This window comes from Gossypium arboreum, chromosome 12, assembly GCF_025698485.1.
Source record: "Gossypium arboreum isolate Shixiya-1 chromosome 12, ASM2569848v2, whole genome shotgun sequence".
NCBI lineage: Eukaryota > Viridiplantae > Streptophyta > Magnoliopsida > Malvales > Malvaceae > Gossypium > Gossypium arboreum.
In genome coordinates, this window is record NC_069081.1 from 65,857,042 (window position 1) to 65,867,265 (window position 10,224).

General features: G+C 32.7%; 1 non-coding gene across 1 annotated transcript; it reads right to left on the bottom strand.

Moving 5' to 3' along the window:
* Positions 1–446: 446 nt before the first annotated feature.
* LOC128285945 (small nucleolar RNA R71) lies at positions 447–553 on the bottom strand. The gene has a single exon (XR_008276492.1). It is a non-coding gene; the product is annotated as a small nucleolar RNA R71 (small nucleolar RNA).
* Between the last annotated feature and the right edge of the window lie 9,671 nt (positions 554–10,224).

The window sequence follows — 10,224 nt, forward strand, 5'->3', positions numbered from 1 at the left end:
GGTCGTACCTTGTTCTAAAAGCAGTTTTAGGCACATCTGACTCTTTTACTCGCAGCTGGTAATATCCAGACCTCAAGTCAATCTTTGAAAACCATGTTGATCCTTTCAGCTAATCAAACAAATCGTCAATTCCCGACAATGGATACTTGTTCTTGATTGTTACCTTATTTAACTACCGATAGTCTACACACAATCTCATAGAACCATCCTTCTTTTTCACAAATAATACGAGAATACACGATTGCACTTAAGACTCTTTTTGGAAGTCTACTATTCGTTTGAGCAGCAGGGTGTTCCTAAAGATGCCCTAAAACTGAACTTATTCCCTTATTCATTGCGAGATCGTGCCAGAGCATGATTAAACATTGCTTTCAGGTACGGTGGCATCGTGGAATGAACTTTGTTAGAGGTTTCTGCTAAGATATAATCCTCCAAACATGAATGCCAAATTGAGGAATGATATTATGTCCTTTTGACAATTTTAGGATGAAACATTATATGAAGCATGGTAGCGATTCAAGGAATTAATTAGAAAATTCCCAATGCATGGTTTCCAACATTAGATGCAAGTGGAAATGTTTTACAATGGATTGAATGTGCATACAAGGATGGTGGTTGACGCATCTGCCAATGGGACTTTGCTCAATAAATCATATAATGAGGCATATGAAATTCTGTAGAAGATAGCAAACAACGATTATCAATACCTTACTACAAGACTAGGGACTGGCAGAAGAGTTACTGGAGCAATGAAAGTTGATGCGATTATTTTTCTAGCAGCTCAAGTATCATCTTTAACAAATATGATTAAAACACTAAAAAGACCAACTGCAATGCAGGGAATGAAAGAAGTTAGGCTAGCTTGTATTTATTGTGGAGAAGATCATGTTTTTGATGAATGCCCCTCGAACCTAGCCTCAGTTTACTATATGGGAAATTTTAATCGCAACAACAACAACCTGTATTCCAAGACATATGATCCAGGGTGGAAGCAACATCCTAATTTCAATTGGAGTAATTAAGGGTTGGAAATTCCAACAATGCTATTCAACAGAATGTTGTGAGTGCACCACCTGGATACAATGAACCCATGCCATGGCAAAATGCTCAGCAAAATTCAGCTCCAAGTTATTCATCTATGGAAGCTTTATTGAAGAACTATATGGCCAAGAACGGTGCTATCATTCAAAGTCAAGCTGCACCTTTAAGAGCTTTTGAAAATTAAGTGGGACTAAATGCTAAAGCATTAAGCTCAAGAATGCAAGGAGCACTGTCGAGTGATACTGAAAATTCATGATCTCAAGGGAAGGAACAATGTAAATCCATTACACTCAAAACTGGTATGTAGCTACCAAGAGTTCTTTGTAACATCCCGATTTAGACCCTATTCGAAACGATGGTTTCGGGACCACGAATCCAAGTTAAAAAATATTTTAAAATTATTTTCTGTGTTTATTATGTGTAAATTTATATCTGTGAAATTTTCGTGATTTAATTTTGTTGTTTGAGTGCCCGATTAAATAAAAGGGCTTAATCGCATAAAATGAAAATTTGATGGTTAATTATAAAAGAGCTGAAATGAATGTGTCTTTATAAGAGGAAGTACTTATGTTGCAATTATGTCATTGATTTTATGTATGGACGGCATTAGACATATAATATATATAGTTTTATTATAAAATCATTAAGGTTAAATATGTAAACTTATTAATATGTTAATATATTATAAAACATACAATAATTATAATTCATTCATATTTGTTCTTGGTAACCGAAACTAAAGAAAAGAAAAAGAAAAAAAGCTTTTAAGGGTTCGACAATATCGAAGCTTGATTTGAGGTGAGTTTTAGCTCGGTTTTTGATAATTTTTACGTTTTTGAGATCGTTGCTATGTTATATCTCAAGCCCATGTTTCAGTTTTTGAATTTGATGATGATTTTGTATTTTTCCATTGTTGAAAGCTTGTGATTTTTGTTGTTTGATGATGGAAAATAAAAGATATGTGATAGATTAACATGTTTTGTATTTGAATTTTTGATTATTTGATTAATTGGGGCTAATTTGTAAAAATGATAAATTGAGGGACTAAAATGTGAAATAAAAGAAAGGTGGGGACTTGTATGAGGAATATGAATATTTGGCCTAAGCATGGTATATTGAAATTTTGCATATTTTGTATTTTGTGCAATTTGTACTAAATTGTAAAAAGTGTAAAATGTTAGGGGTAAAATGGTAATTTTCGCATTCATGTGTTTTTGGACTAAATTGAGTGAAAATATGTTTGAATGAGTTTAATTTGAATATGTTTAGATCAAGAACCACATAAAATCGAATTTGGATCGGGGGAAAACTAAAGTTGTCGACTAGCCATCCCGTTTCAATTTTCATCATCCGAGGTAAGTTTATAAGCAAATAAATGCTGTAAATTTTGAATATATACATAAGTTAGTATATATGATTGTCGAATGTGTATAAACTTGGCGAACTATGTTTACGAGTTCGATTCAACCGAGTTACGACGTTTGAAAGCCCCGTGTGAACCTTAGGAATAGCTAGGATACATATGTCATGACATAGGATTCTGATATGTAATGTGCGAGTAAGACCACGTTTAATACATTGGCATCGATATGTGAGTCCGATATATGTGTGCGAGTAAGACCACGTTTAATATGTTGGCATTGATATGTCACTTAATTATATGTGTGTGCGAGTAAGACCCTGTCTGGGACAGTGGCATTGATATGTGATTACATGTAAGATCACATCTGGGACGTTGGCATTGTACGATATATGTGATTATCCGAGTATCCTATTCAATTCCGAATGGTTCAACGGGCAATGATAAGTTGTGAACAAAGGTGTAAATGAGCTAAAACAATCAGGTATGAGTTAGTTGATTACCTATTTGAAAATAAAGGAAGTTGGCTATTTGTTATGAAATACAAAGTATACAAGTTACTAATGAAAACATATGTGCATTTGTATAGTATATTCAGCCATATGTTATGTGTTTGCATGTGATGTTATATTTTGATTTATGAGTTTATGTATATAAATGTAAGTATACTTGGTAATATAATGATATTATGTCTATGAAATTGAATGATACTTTGAACATATATATATGTACATTCGGTTAAGATAAGGTTTATTTATGAAAGCATATGTTATATATGAAATGTTAAGCTTGAGATTAAATGTATATATGATAGTATAATTTGGTTTGGTTAAATTGAGTTGATAATGTCTTTGAGTTGTTATTCGATTACGACTTACTAAGATACGATAGCTTTTTGTGTGTGTATGTTTGTCTTTGTTTTATAGGTTTTGGAATCAAGTTACGAGCTCAGGAATCATCAGCAAAGTCTATCACAGTATTCTATCACACTATTGACAGTTTCGGTACTTTTATAAGTTGAACTCGAACTTATGGCATGTATAGGCTAGTCTTGGAATTAGTTTTTTTTAAATATGTATGTATATAGAGCCCTGCGAAAATGGCTTGATTAATATGCTTAAGATTGGTTTTATATGTTCTTGATTAAAATGTTTGATGTGCTTGATTTTGGTCATTCAGTATTGGTTGTTGTGTTTGGTTAAGCTACCACAAATAGCTTATGATTAGTTCATCTTTGGTAAGTTTTATGCATGATATACTATGTCATTATGAATGGATTTATAAATTAGCTAGTAGAGAAGTAAAATAACAATTATTTATCCAACTATGTATTGGTTATTTTGGTTCGGTTTGTCAAGGTAATGTATATGCATATGTTATGCTTGAATGGTTGGTGGAAGCAAATAATGAATATGTTATATGATAACTTTGGTAGATATGTTTTGTTTGAGGTTCAGTAATGAAAGATTAAAATGTCAGGTTTAATATTTGAGTTGGAAAGATACCAAATTATGGATTATAATTCATTATGTGATAGATAGGTACTTTGGTATGAATTGCTTGATACTAGTGTATATAATTGATTAAATGATATTTGTATATGGTTATATGAATATGTTTGTTTATGTGTATTATATATGCATGTCTATTATACCGTGAGGTTGTTCAAATTTAGACAATTATGCATAATATGTGAATTGGTATAATTAAGATTTAATTAATGGAATAGGTTAAAATATATTCGGTAATTATAAAATAAAAGGTTACATTTAGAGTAAAATGTATATATTTGAATGACATCAAAGATATGTACGACCATGTTGTAATGTTACTAATGTTGCATATATGTGTTTTGACAATAAGTTGTATGCATATTTGTTGATTGGTTTCATCGTTTACGTATATAAAATTGTAAATTAATATGTTTGATGCTTAACTAATGAAATTTTGTACTATATATTTTCTATATATGAAAAGTGAAATGATATGCTTGAGTATGGTTCAATGACGAAAATGCCATTAATGTATTTGTATAAAGAGAATTGAATAATGAAAGTGTTAAATGTGTTCACATAATTTATAATTGAAATGTATAAATTTAGATGTGGTTAATTGTGCATAATGTTTTGATGTGTAATGTTACATAATAGATTCATATTACTAAGTTGTTAATGTTGTGAATGTTATTGGATAATAAATTGTGTTGTATGCTTTGTTTGGACTGATATGTGCATGAATGATTAATGAATTAAATGCTTGATTTTTATTTTTATTTAAGTGTTTCAATAATATTAAAATGATGAGCACATGATTTGAGTGATGTATTATTAAAGTAATTGTGGTATGACTTGGAACATGGCTATTGAAAATTAAATAAGATATATGTTTGATTTGGGTTTAGTTGAACTTTGTGATATAATTTGCATGCGCAGTATGATTTATATTTAATATTTGATTAATAAGAAGTTAAATTTATATATATTTGCAAATATGACATATGTGTATATGTGAATGTTCAAAATTTTTATTTTGTCTGGTAATGCCTCGTAACCCCATTTCGGTGACGGATACGGGTTAGGGGTGTTACATTTTTAACGACACCACTATTGAAGAAATTAGTTCGGGTTCCACAAATACGAAGAATTCAGAACCAGTAGTGGAGTAGGCTACAAAAGAAAAGAAAAACCAGAAAAATGTTGAAGCAGGTTCATCTTGTATTGCCAATAAAAATGTCACGGTAAAACAACCTCAACAAATGAAAGGAAGGCCACCTCCACATTTTCCTCAGCGTTTCCAAAAATCTAAGCGAGATTTTCAATTCAAGAAATTATTGGATGTCCTGAAGCAATTACATATCAACATACCATTGGTGGAAGCATTGGAACAAATTGCCAACTATGAGAAATTCACGAAAGATATTTTATCAAAGAAGAGAAGGTTAGGGGGGTTCATGTAACATCCCAATTTTGGGTCTAGTCAGAATAGTGGTTTTGAGACCATAAATCTGAAGTATAAATAATTATTTTATGATTATATTAAGGTCTATGACATGTTTGCATGATTGTGTGAAAGTTTTGTTAAGAAATTTTATTGTCAAAGTGTCCAATTTGAAAGTTAGGACTAAATTGGAAAAGTTGTAAAATATGTGATTCTAGAAGCTTTGGGCATGAAATAGCTATGGATTACAAATTAGAGGTTCTCAAATAGCAATTTGACCAATTTCTATTTTTATGGACTAAAATGAACATGAATAGGTAAAATTTCAAATAGCATTTTGGTCATTTGGTTAATTAAAGGATTAAAAGGGAAAATAAAGCTAAAATTATGCTCATCTTCTCCCCTTGGTGTCAAAAATTGAGCAGTCCCCATAGCTAGGGTTTTGGTCACTTCCAAGCTTGATTGTAAGTTTGTTCTAACCCTATTTTTAATGTTAATTACAATTTTGAAGTTGCTATCAGGCGATCTAGCCACTTCTACCATTTATTTGAGCTAGGGTTGATGTCTAGGGTTTGAAACATGTGTGACGTGCATGTATTTTGATGTTTCATGGTAGATTATGAAAGTTTGATGTGTGATGTATTTTGATGTTTCATGGTAGATTATAAAGTTTGATGTGTGATGAACATCTTTTACTAAGTGGTTTTCAATGAAAACACCTCAAAAAGGCTTGTTTGTAAAACTTGTAAAAATGGGTGGTAGAAATGTGATTTGATGAAAAATGTGGGCTGGTATATGCATGATACAGGTTCGACTAGGCTTGGGTAATAAAGAAAATGAGTACATTTCATTTTACGAATCTAAGGACTAATTTGTAAATATGTGAAACTTTAGGGGCAAAATTATAGTTTTTCCAAAGTATGGTTTTTGGACTGATTCGAACAATGTGGCAATTAAATGAGCTAAATTGCTATCAGAAAAATGGAGTCTGGACCTAGACCGGGGAAAGAACAAGGTTGTGGACTAAATCAAATTAGTTAGCCATATTTTGTACCGAGGTAATTTCATATGTAAATAATGCAATATTATGATCATATTTTTAATGGATTAATATTGTATGAATTGTATAATTGATTCGATGAACACATTCGACAAGTTTTGATAAGAGAGAGAAAATCCCGTTTGAACCTTAGGAATAAAATAGGATACGAGTGACATCTCACTAGGACCCCATGTGATATATATGATTATGTGATCCTGGTGTTGGTCATGTACGTCCTACCGGTGGCTAGGTAGTCCGGCATGTGTTGCGGATACCTGACAGCTTGTGAGAGCAGCCTGTGTAGCTACGTCTTGACCGTCAGCTTGTGTGAGCAGACCCGTGATTAGCTCGAGAGCGAGCCTTTATGTGATATGAAATATGAGGTAGCTTTGGCTACATATGTGGCACTTGTGTGCAAAGACCTTCCATGTCTCCGTTTAGTATTCCAAGTGTTCAACGTGTATATCAAAAACAAGAAAGAGTATGTTAAGTCACGAGTTGGTACAGGTATGTACGAAAAACTCATAAGAATGAGCTTATTAAGTGATGAGCTTTTGGTAAGATTAAGAATGATAAAGTTATGCCTATGAAACTATGATCATAAATATTTGATTTATGTTAAGTTAAATTATATGATATTCATGCTAAATGTTGCTAAATATTGTTTATTATTACATGTGAACTTACTAAGCTTTATGCTTACTCCCCTTCCTTTCCAGTTTCTTACAGTATCGCCAAGCTAGCTCGAGAATCGAAGGATGTCGGAGCTCGATTCACACTATCAAATTAATCCTTTGGGTATTCATGATTCCATATTTTGAGTATGGCATGTATAGGGGACTTGGACTTTTTGTTTAAGTGTCATACTAATTTGGCCAAGTGTGTTGGCTTATAATGATTTGATGATTCATTTTGTATATGGCCATGAGATATGGCTTGTATTGATTATTGGGTTGTAAGCCTATTTATACATGTATGCATGTGCCTATGCCCTTGAGATGTGGATTGTGATTGTGTATATGACGGGTTATGTTATTGGTTATGAATGCTTATTGATTTAATTGAGATGTGTTGATATGATGATAACTAACGTCCTAATGTATAAAATCGTGATGTGAACCTCAGATCTCCATCTAGAATAATAGAAATAGGTACTCTATGCAATCTCACAATCTGAGAAATGTACAACTCAGTAAGCTTGTCAAGTGAATAATCTATACGAACGGGGATGAAATGAGCCAATTTAGTCAATATATCAACAACAACCCAAATTGCACATTTCTTACTCAATGACAAAGGTAAACCTGATACAAAATGATTCTGTCCCATTTCCACTTAGGAATCATAATTGGTTGAAGTAACCCAGACAGAACCTGATGCTCAACTTTAACTTGCTGACAAATTAAACATTTTAAAAAAAATTCTGAGATATCTCGTTTCATACCATCCCACCAATAAAGTTGTTTCAGGTCATTATACATTTTAGTACTACCCAAATGAATAGATAACTGACTATTATGAGCTTCGTTCAAAATCATTTGAATCAAATCTGGATTTCTTGAAACACATACTTAGCCTCTGAATCTCAAACAACCCTCAGTATCAACTTGGAATTCTGAATCAGTATTAAAATCACATTTAGCTTGTTTTGCTAACAATTCATTATCAGCTTTCTAAGCTTTGTAAATTTGCTAAATAAATAATGGTTTCGCTTCAAATTTAGCTAAAACCGAACCATTATCAAACAAATTTAACCAAGTATTCATTGCACGTAAAACAAAAAATGGTTTTCGGCTCAAAGCATCAGCGATAACTGTAACATCCTGAATTAGGGCCTAGTTAGAACAGTGGTTTTGAGACCACAAATCTAAATTAGTAATAATTATTTTTTGATTATTATAAGGCCTATGACATGTTTATATGCTTGTGTAAAAATTTCATGAAGAAATTTTATGTCTAACGTGCTCGATTGGACTTTAAGGACTAAATTGAATAAATTGTAAAAATTGAGTTCTAGAAGCTTCAAGCATGAAATTGAATGGAATTATTAATTAGAGGTCTAGTTCTAAAAATTTGGACAAAGATGGACATGGTTAGGTAAAATTTCAAAGAAATGGCATTAAGGGTATTTTAGTTATTTAGTAATTAGATGAATTAAAAAGCGAAAAACAAAACAAAATTTTGCTCATCCTTCTTCATCACGGCCGAATATGCTTGGATACTCTATGTCTAGGGTTTTTGTCATTACCAAGCTCAATTGTAAGTGCCCTCAAGCCCCATTTTTAATGTTCTTTACATTTTTGAAGTCCCGGTAACTCGATTTAGCTATTTCCACCATTATTTTAAGCTAGGGTTTGTGTTTAAAAATTTACCCATGGATTACATGCATGTTTTTTGATCTTTAGTGGTAGAATATGAATGCTCAGTGTGTAATAAATGACTTTTACTATATGATTTTCGGTGAAATTATCAAAAAGGACCGTTTTGTAAAAGTTATAAAATTTGTCATAGAAAGTGTGATTGAGTAGAAATTAAGGGCTGCTATAGTTATGAAAATGGTTCAGCTAGGCTTAAAGTACAAAGAAATTGAATGAAAATCATTTTACGAGCATGGGGGCAAAAATGTAAATATGTAAAAGTTTAGGGGTCAAAATGCAAATTTGTAAAAATATGATTTTTGGACCCATATGAATAATATGACTAATGAGTAAGCTAAATGTGATATTATAGATCAAGGAAAACGAGATTCAGGCATTGTAACACTCCAAACCCGGCCCGGACGTTATGGCGAATCTAGCGCGTCACATTGAAGTGTTCTAGCGAAAACCTTGTTTTTATTGAAAACCCTTCCTTGAAATGAGAACCTTAATTAACTTATAAAAACTCAATCGTGAAAGCTTGTTTAAAACATATGATTTATGAAAGCCTGTCATTTTAAAAAATTAAGTTGCGGAAACGTAGTAGAGAAACAGTTAAGGTTTAGGAATCCATGTTCAACTTCTAATAAATATGTCATAAAAATAATAGTCCTAATTTGGAACAATAACCAGAGGAAAGGCCTTATTACAATCCGGTCTGAAATAACTTAATAAACAAGAAACTGTATATATAAAAAAAGTAGTCCAAGTCGTCTTGCTAGCTGGGCAGCTCAGAGTACCTCCCTCCGTCAAACCTCCTACTGGCATTTCCTGAGAAAAATAAAAGAGGGGGTGAGTTTTCGAAAACTTAGTGTGTACAAACCTCGACGAGTAATAAGCATTCATCAATCACCATAAAATCATACATGCAATACAATGCAGTGTAACCCCCAATAATCGAATCGGTACACATCAACTCCGTCCCCTGATACACATCATGTGAGGATATAAATATCAACCCACCCATTTGATACACATCAAGGGTAGCCCGGTTGCGGAACTACCTTCATGGCAGAAAGCTGCCAATCACATATTGGGTTTAAAAGCTGTCAGTGGACCAACGGTTGTCAAGCAACCATGTGATCCTCATATACTTCCTCTGTTCCATAATTCCCAACCCATATGCAACCTAAACAGAATATCGTATGTATGCAGTAGATACACATGAACATCCATAAGTCTTATATTCCACACATAAGGGTATTTTAGTCATTTTTACCCTTAGGGGCATTTTGGTAATTTCTCTTGTTATGGGTTTGTTACTTACCTTGGCCAGTTAACAAGTCCTCGTTGGCTAAGGTGAACAGATACTATGCACCAGGTAGGATTCCAGAGAAGAGGAGGTGAGTCATTAAGACCGCTTAAGTACCAAGCTCTCCCTAGATCCAATCTTAGACATGTATGTACCCATTACCACACCTTAACCT